The sequence below is a fragment of the Antechinus flavipes genome, chromosome 2, assembly GCF_016432865.1.
Source record: "Antechinus flavipes isolate AdamAnt ecotype Samford, QLD, Australia chromosome 2, AdamAnt_v2, whole genome shotgun sequence".
In the NCBI taxonomy this organism is placed as follows: domain Eukaryota; kingdom Metazoa; phylum Chordata; class Mammalia; order Dasyuromorphia; family Dasyuridae; genus Antechinus; species Antechinus flavipes.
This window is the reverse complement of record NC_067399.1, coordinates 372,839,331-372,848,490: the sequence shown is the minus strand read 5'-3', so window position 1 is coordinate 372,848,490 and position 9,160 is coordinate 372,839,331.

Genomic DNA, 9,160 nt, shown 5'->3' with positions numbered 1-9,160 from the left:
ATTTCCCCTAAAATCAGGCCTAAAACTTCTTTTTCATAGCTTCCTGCCTTTGCTCCTGGTTTTGTGGTATGGGGTTGAGTATATTCCTTGAATATGGCAGCACTGCAGATACTTGAAGAGAAAGAGAGCATGTGGTGCCCTAAACTTTAATTCCCTTCCCAGTCCTCCCCCTTTCTCTTCTGAAGCCAAACAGTTCCTTCTATTAATCTTCATATGACAAGGACTCAAGTCTCTTTATGATACTAATTTGTCTCCTCGGGATATTCTCCAGTTTATTAGTAACTTTCCTAAATTCTGATGCCCAGAATTGAACATAAGACTTCAAATGTAGTGCAACCAGGGTAGAGGACAGAGAAACTATTCTCTTCCTCTTCCTAGAAGTGATGTCTTACTGCATGCAGCTCCAACTTGCACACACTTTTTTTTGACTACTCATATTGAGCTTTGTGTTGTTTAGTCATGTCCGACTCTTTGTGATCCCATTTTGGGGTTTTCTTGGCAAAGAGATTGGAGTGATTTGCCATTTCTTCTCCAGCTCATGAGACAAATGGGATTAAGTGACTTGCCCAGGGTCATTGTCTGAGACCAAATTTGACCACAGGAAGATGAATCTTCCCAATTCCAGGCCAGATATTCTTATCTACTGCCTATCACTAGCTGCCTACTAGAAGTCTAGAATCTTTTCTAAACAAATTACTATCTAGTCATGACTCCCCTATCTTGTACTGGTAAGGATGTATTTTTAAAATAAAATCAAGAATAAGATGTTACAAATTATCTTATTAAATTCAATCCAATGTTCTAACCCAAATGTGCCAAACATGACAATCACATTGCATCAGCACTTACAAGTGAACCAGATTTGAATGTAATTGAGAAAAAGTTAATAGAGAAACTAAAAAATATAATAAAAACATAGAATTATGTTAATATGTGATTTTCTAAGTCAGTATGTACTTTTAAAGATCCTTCTGTATGCTTCAATGGTCCAGTTTCTATTTGAATTTACCATCGATGGTCTGACTCTGTCATCTTTGCCTTTATCCAAGTGAGTGATGAAAATGTTAAATAGCACAGACCAAGCACAGAGATCTGTGGTTCTCCATTGGAAACCTCCTTCTATATTGGCATTGCACTATTAAAAAAGACTGTTTGAGTCTAATTCAGAATCCATCTCATGGTATTATCCTCTAGTCCATCTGTTTTCCATAAAAATAGTTTGAAATACTTGATCAAGTGCTTTAACTGTATTTGCAGCCTATCCCTGATGGCCTGGTTTAATAATCTTGTCAAGAAAGAACATGAGGTTAGTCTGACATGACCTAGTCATGATGAGACCATCCATGCAGCTTCTTTTAAATTACAATATCCTTTTCTATATGTTCTCAATGATCTCTCTCCCTTCCTCCCAACTCTCTCTTTCCCTCTTCTTCCACCCCTCTCCCTCCTCCTTACCCCCTCCCAGCTCTCTCTGGCTTTATCTTCCTCTCCTTCTCTGTTTCTGTCTAGGTGACTGGAGTTAGGTGATTTGTCCAGCGTCACACAGTAAGTGTCAAATGTCTGAGGCCAGATTTGAATTCAGATCTTCTTGACTCTAGGGTTCAATGATCTTTTTAATGATCTGCTCTATACTTTCCCCAGAAATCCAGTTTGCAAACCCTATCACCTTTCTCTTTTTGAAAACCAGAGCCACATTTGTTTTTGTTTTTGTTTTCTATCTCCTGGTTGTTCAGTTGTGCCCAACTTTTCATGACTTCATTTAGGGTTGTCTTGACAAAGATATTGGAGAGGTTTGCCATTTCCTTCTCTAGCTTATTTTACAGAAACCAGGTTAAATGACTTTCCCAGGGTCATACAGTTAGTATGTGTCTGAGGTCAAATTTGAATTTGGATCCTCTTCAGTCCAGGCTCAGGTGCTCTATGCACAGTACCACCTAGCTGCCCTGTCTTTCACTACCTCTTCTGTTTTTCTGGATCTTCCAAGTACAAATTATTGGCATCAGTTCAGCAATCACAAATATCAGTTCTTTCTAGATGTAAGTCCTAAATTCATCTGACTAAGGAGACTTGAATTCATCAAGTGTAAGTAGACAATATCTTACTATTTCCTAATTTATCTGGTATGTCTTTTCACTTTCTCATCATTTCTAATGCAAAAAAAAAAAATCAAAAGAATAATTGTTTGGATTTGCTTTCTTTCTGTTGTCAATTATCATAGGAAATCCAGTTTCCCCTTTTCACAGATGATGAAGTTAAGGCCTAGAGGAAGTACCAGGGCCAGGTTTGCAAATCAGATCTGTTAATGCCAAGGAATTGGGACTTCAATTTAAACATTTTTTCCATAACACCATGCTGTCTCTGGTCATCCCAGCCATCCCAAGCAGCCACTCCATCTGTTCTTTGATCCTTCTCATTCTCCCAATATAGCTAAATGTAACAGGTGTAAGGAGAACATATTCCATATGACCCCCCACGTGTAACAGATGTGAATGGGGTTTTGGGGTCTAACCACAATTCCTTGTAGACATACAACCTCAGTCTGCTCTTGACTTTCTGCTGTATATTTAATTTATTAATCTTATACTCTATAATAATCCAGGGCTATATTGAATAATTCATTTCCTATTAATAAGTCTTTAATCTTTCCTCATTAATTAACTGATTTAGTTTGAGCCTTCACTCTAATTCATTAAATATTAATAATTCAGTGAATAAGAGAAAATTTCTAAGTAGTAATGATTATTATTTATACTTAAATAAATATTAAAATAATAACATTTGAATTATTAATAAATAAAATAAACATATTTATAATTTATAATATTTTGACAATCACTTCAAAACTCTGTAATAATAACAATAATAATAATACTTACATAATACTTACCATGCTTAATGCTTTATAATTATATCATTTGATTTTCCCCCAAACTCTGGAAGGTAGATGTTATTATTAATCCCATTTTGCAAATGGGAAAATGAATTAAACAGGGACTTGTCCAGGATAATACAGCTAGGACATGTTTGAAGCTACATTTGATTGACTCCAGACACAGCTCTTTATACACTGTATCATCTCACTGCCACTATAATAACTAGATTCTCATAAAATGCTTTAAATCTTGCAAAGAATTTTATATATGTTATACCCTTGTATCTTTACAAGAATCTAGTGAGATAGTTGCTATTATTTTACTTCCACTTTACAAATGAAGAAACTGATGTTGAGAGAAATCAGGTGATTGCAACTAGTGAATATCTGAGGGCAAGATTTGAATTTGGCTCTTTCTCACTGCAAATCCGATACTCTGACTAATATTCTACCACCTAATTGCCTCAATAATATCATTAATTTAACTTCCCTCCACTTTTCAAGACATTAAGAATGACTTTTTTAGTGTTTCTCAAGGCATTAAAGTCTATGAAATCCTCTTCATAAGAGAAAATTACTTCAAGAAAGATCTTTTCACCTATTTCCTCTCTGTCTTCCTCAGTTTCTGTCAAGTTAACATTTTAATAATGTCATTCTCAAGATATCTTCCTGTTTCCAGAGGAAGAGTAACTTCACATCAAGTCTCCTTCAAATGCCAACCAGACTTTCTCCAACATTCTATTTGAAATACTGAAGTCTCAGTGATAATATCTGAATTCCTATTTGACTCATAAAGAGACTTAATAGTTTCCATAGTCACTGTGACAGGAATTTTTGAAATAAGGGTTACAGTAAAAAAAAAAAAAAAAAATGGAACAGCTAGATGGCATAGTGGATATAATGCAGGAATCAGGAGGAAGTTCAAATCTGATCTTAGACTAGTTAGGTAATTATTTGACTAGGCAAGTCAAATTAACTCAAATCATTTACCAAATAATTGCAAAATACCAAAATTCTATTTGTGATCCCTAGCTTTTCTATTCAACCTCAAGGCTCATCATAACTCTAGCACTCTGTACACTTACAATAAGATTCTTTTTGTTTGTTTTTGTTTTTTTCATTCTTCATCTGTTACCTACTCTTCTGAAAATATCTTTTTTTTTTTTTTTTATTTTTATTTTTATTTTTATTTTTTTTTATTTTTTATTTTTTTTATTTTTTTTTTAATTTTTTTATTTAATAATTACATTATATTTACACTCATTTCTGTTCCGATTTTTTTTTTCCCCTCCCTCCCTCCACCCCTCCCTAGATGGCAAGCAGTCCTTTATATGTTGGATATGTTGCAGTATATCCTAGATACAATATATGTTTGCAGAACCGAACAGTTCTCTTGTTGCGTAGGGAGAATTGGATTCAGAAGGTATAAATAATCCGGGAAGAGAAACAAAAATGCAGATAGTTCACATTCGTTTCCCAGTGTTCTTTCTTTGGGTGTAGCTGCTTTTGTCCGTCATTTATCAATTGAAACTCAGGTCTCTTTGTCAAAGAAATCCACTTCCATCAAAATATGTCCTCATACAATATCGTTGTCGAAGTGTATAATGATCTCCTGGTTCTGCTCATTTCACTTAGCATCAGTTCATGTAGGTCTCTCCAAGCCTCTCTGTATTCATCCTGCTGGTCATTTCTTACAGAACAATAATATTCCATAACATTCATATACCACAATTTACCCAGCCATTCTCCAATTGATGGGCATCCATTCATTTTCCAGTTTCTAGCCACTACAAACAGGGCTGCTACAAACATTTTGGCACATACAGGTCCCTTTCCCTTCTTTAGTATTTCTTTGGGATATAAGCCCAATAGAAACACTGCTGGATCAAAGGATATGCACATTTTGATAATTTTTTGGGCATAATTCCAGATTGCTCTCCAGAATGGTTGGATTCGTTCACAACTCCACCAACAATGCATTAGTGTCCCAGTTTTCCCGCATCCCCTCCAACATTCATCATTATTTTTTCCTGTCATCTTAGCCAATCTGACAGGTGTGTAGTGGTATCTCAGAGTTGTCTTAATTTGCATTTCTCTGATCAATAATGATTTGGAACACTCTTTCATATGAGTGGTAATAGTTTCAATCTCATCCTCTGAAAATTGTCTGTTCATATCCTTTGACCATTTATCAATTGGAGAATGGCTTGATTTCTTATAAATTTGAGTCAGTTCTCTATATATTTTGGAAATGAGGCCTTTATCAGAACCTTTAACTGTGAAAATGTTTTCCCAGTTTGTTGCTTCCCTTCTAATCTTGTTTGCATTAGTTTTATTTGTACAAAGGCTTTTTAATTTGATGTAATCGAAATTTTCTATTCTGTGGTCAGTAATGGTCTCTAGTTCATCTTTGGTCACAAATTTCTTTCTCCTCCACAAGTCTGAGAGATAAACTATTCTATGTTCCTCTAATTTATTTATAGTCTCGTTCTTTATGCCTAGGTCATGGACCCATTTTGATCTTATCTTGGTATATGGTGTTAAGTGTGGGTCCATGCCTAATTTCTGCCATACTAATTTCCAATTATCCCAGCAGTTTTTATCAAATATTGAATTCTTTTCCAGAAGTTAGGGGCTTTGGGTTTGTCAAACACTAGATTGCTATAGTTGACTATTCTGTCTTGTGAGCCTAGCCTTTTCCACTGATCCACTAATCTATTTCTTAGCCAATACCAAATGGTTTTGGTGACTGCTGCTTTATAATATAATTTTAGATCAGGTACAGCTAGGCCACCTTCATTTGATTTTTTTTTCATTAATTCCCTTGAGATTCTCGACTTTTTATTGTTCCATATGAATTTTGTTGTTATTTTTTCTAGATCAATAAAATATTTTCTTGGAAGTCTGATTGGTATAGCACTAAATAAATAGATTAGTTTAGGGAGTATTGTCATCTTTATTATGTTCGCTCGGCCGATCCAAGAGCACTTAATATTTTTCCAATTATTTAAGTCTGACTTTATTTGTGTGGAGACTTTTTTATAATTTTGCTCATATAATTCCTGACTTTCCTTTGGTAGATAGATTCCCAAATATTTTATGGTATCAACAGTTATTCTGAATGGAATTTCTCTTTGTATCTCTTGCTGTTGGGTTTTGTTGGTGATGTATAAAAATGCTGAGGATTTATGGGGATTTATTTTGTAGCCAGCTACTTTGCTAAAATTATGAATTATTTCCAATAGCTTTTTGGTAGAATCTCTGGGGTTCTCTAGGTATACCATCATATCATCTGCAAAGAGTGATAGTTTGGTTCCTCATTGCCTACTCTAATTCCTTTTATATCTTTCTCGACTCTTATTGCCGAGGCTAGTGTTTCTAATACGATATTAAATAATAATGGTGATAGTGGGCAACCTTGCTTCACTCCAGATCTTACTGGGAAAGGTTCCAGTTTTTCCCCATTGCATATGATGCTTACTGATGGTTTTAAATATATGCTCCTGACTATTTTAAGGAAAAGTCCATTTATTCCTATGCTCTCAAGTGTTTTTATTAGGAATGGATGTTGGATTTTATCAAATGCTTTTTCTGCATCTATTGAGATGATCATGTGGTTTTTGTTTGTTTGGTTATTGATATAGTCAATTATGCTAATAGTTTTCCTAATATTGAACCAGCCCTGCATTCCTGGTATAAATCCTACTTGGTCATAGTGTATTATCCTGGTGACAATTTTCTGTAATCTTTTTGCTAATATTTTATTTAAGATTTTAGCATCAATATTCATTAGGGAGATTGGTCTATAATTTTCTTTCTCTGTTTTCAGCCTACCTGGTTTAGGTATCAGTACCATATCTGTGTCATAAAAGGAGTTTGGTAGGACTCCTTCAATCCCTATTTTTTCAAATAGTTTATATAACATTGGAGTTAATTGTTCTTTAAATGTTTGGTAGAATTCACATGTAAATCCATCTGGTCCTGGGGATTTTTTCTTAGGGAGTTGATTGATAGTTTGTTCTATTTCTTTTTCTGAGATGGGACTGTTTAGGATATTTACTTCTTCCTCTGTTAGTTTGGGCAAGCTGTATTTTTGGAGGTATTTTTCTATTTCATTTAAGTTGTCGAATTTATTGGCATAAAGTTGGGCAAAGTAACTCCTAATTATTGCTCTAATTTCCTCTTCGTTAGTGGTGAGTTCTCCCTTTTCATTTTTAAGACTAACAATTTGATTTTCCTCTTTCCTTTTTTTAATCAGATTTACTAAGGGTTTGTCTATTTTGTTGGTTTTTTCATAGAACCAACTCTTAGTTTTATTAATCAATTCAATAGTTTTTTTACTTTCAATTTTATTGATCTCACCTTTTACTTTTAGAATTTCAAGTTTAGTGTTTGACTGGGGGTTTTTAATTTGTTCCTTTTCTAGCATTTTTAATTGCAAACCCAATTCATTGACCTTCTCTTTCTCTATTTTATACAAATAGGCCTCTAGAGATATGAAATTTCCCCTTATTACCGCTTTGGCTGCATCCCATACATTTTGGTATGATGTCTCATTATTATCGTTTTCTTGGGTGAAGTTATTAATTATGTCTATGATTTGCTGTTTTACCCAATCATTCTTTAGTATGAGATTATTTAGTTTCCAATTATTTTTTGGTCTACTTCCCCCTGCTTTTTTGTTGAATGTAATTTTCATTGCATCGTGGTCTGAAAAGGATGCATTTACTATTTCTGCCTTACTACATTTGAGTTTGAGGTTTTTATGTCCTAATATATGGTCAATTTTTGTATAGGTTCCATGAACTGCTGAAAAGAAAGTGTATTCCTTTCTGTCTCCATTACATTTTCTCCAGAGATCTATCATATCTAGCTTTTCTAGTATTCTGTTTACCTCTTTGACTTCTTTCTTATTTATTTTCTGGTTTGATTTATCTAATTCTGAGAGTGCAAGGTTAAGATCTCCCACTATTATAGTTTTACTGTCTATTTCTTCTTGCAGCTCTCTTAGTTTCTCTTTTAAGAATTTAGATGCTACCCCACTTGGTGCATATATGTTTAATATAGATAGTGCTTCATTATCCATGCTACCCTTTAGCAAGATATAGTGTCCTTCCTTATCTCTTTTAATTAGGTCAATTTTTGCTTTAGCTTGATCTGAGATCAGGATGGCTACCCCTGCTTTTTTGACTTCACCTGAAGCATAGTAGATTTTGCTCCAACCTTTTACCTTTAACCTGCATGTATCTCCCCGCTTCAGGTGTGTTTCCTGTAAACAACATATTGTAGGATTCTGGCTTTTAATCCATTCTGCTAACCGCTTCCTCTTTATGGGGGAGTTTACCCCGTTCACGTTTATGGTTAGAATGACCAATTCTGTATTACTTGCCATCTTGTTAACCCGGTTTATGCTTTCCTCCCTTCTTTCCCCTTTCCCCCCTTCCAAGTATTAAGCTTGTGAGCACCCCTTGCTTCTCACAGCCCTCCCTTTTTAGTGTCCCTCCCCCCGCCTTAGAGTTCCTCCCCCTATCTTACCCCTTTCCCTCCCAGTTCCCGTATTCCCTTCCGCTTAGCTTATTCCTTCCCTTTCCACTTTTCCCTTCTCACTTTTCAATGAGATGGGAGAAGTTTCACCATAGATTGAATATGTCTTAAGATTTTTCACTTAAAGCCAATTCTGAAGGCAGTAAGATACCCACTATATTCATCCCCCTCCATTCTTTCTCTCAGATATAATAGGTTTCCTATGCCTCTTCATGAGATGTACTACCCCCACTTTACCCTTTTTCTGGTACAATGTCCTTTCCACATCAATTTCTAGAACAAGGTATACATGTATTCTTTATACATCTATATAGTCAAAATATAGTTCCCAAGATTAATCTTTACCTTTTTAGATTTCTCTTGAGTTCTATATTTGTAGATCAAACTTTTTGTTAAGTTCTGGTTTTTTCATCAGAAATAGATGAAATTCGCTTACTTCGTTGAATGTCCATCTTCTTCCCTGGAAAAAGATGCTCATTCTCGCTGGGTAAGTTATTTTTGGTTGCATACCAAGTTCCTTAGCCTTTCGGAATATCATATTCCAGGCCCTTCGATCTTTTTAATGTGGATGCTGCCAGATCCTGGGTGATCCTTATTGTGGCTCCTTGATACTTGAATTGGGTTTTTCTAGCCGCTTGCAATATTTTTTCTTTCACCTGAGGGTTCTGGCATTTGGCCACTATATTCCTTGGTGTTTTGATTTTAGGATCCCTTTCAGTGGGTGATCGATGAATCCTTTCAATG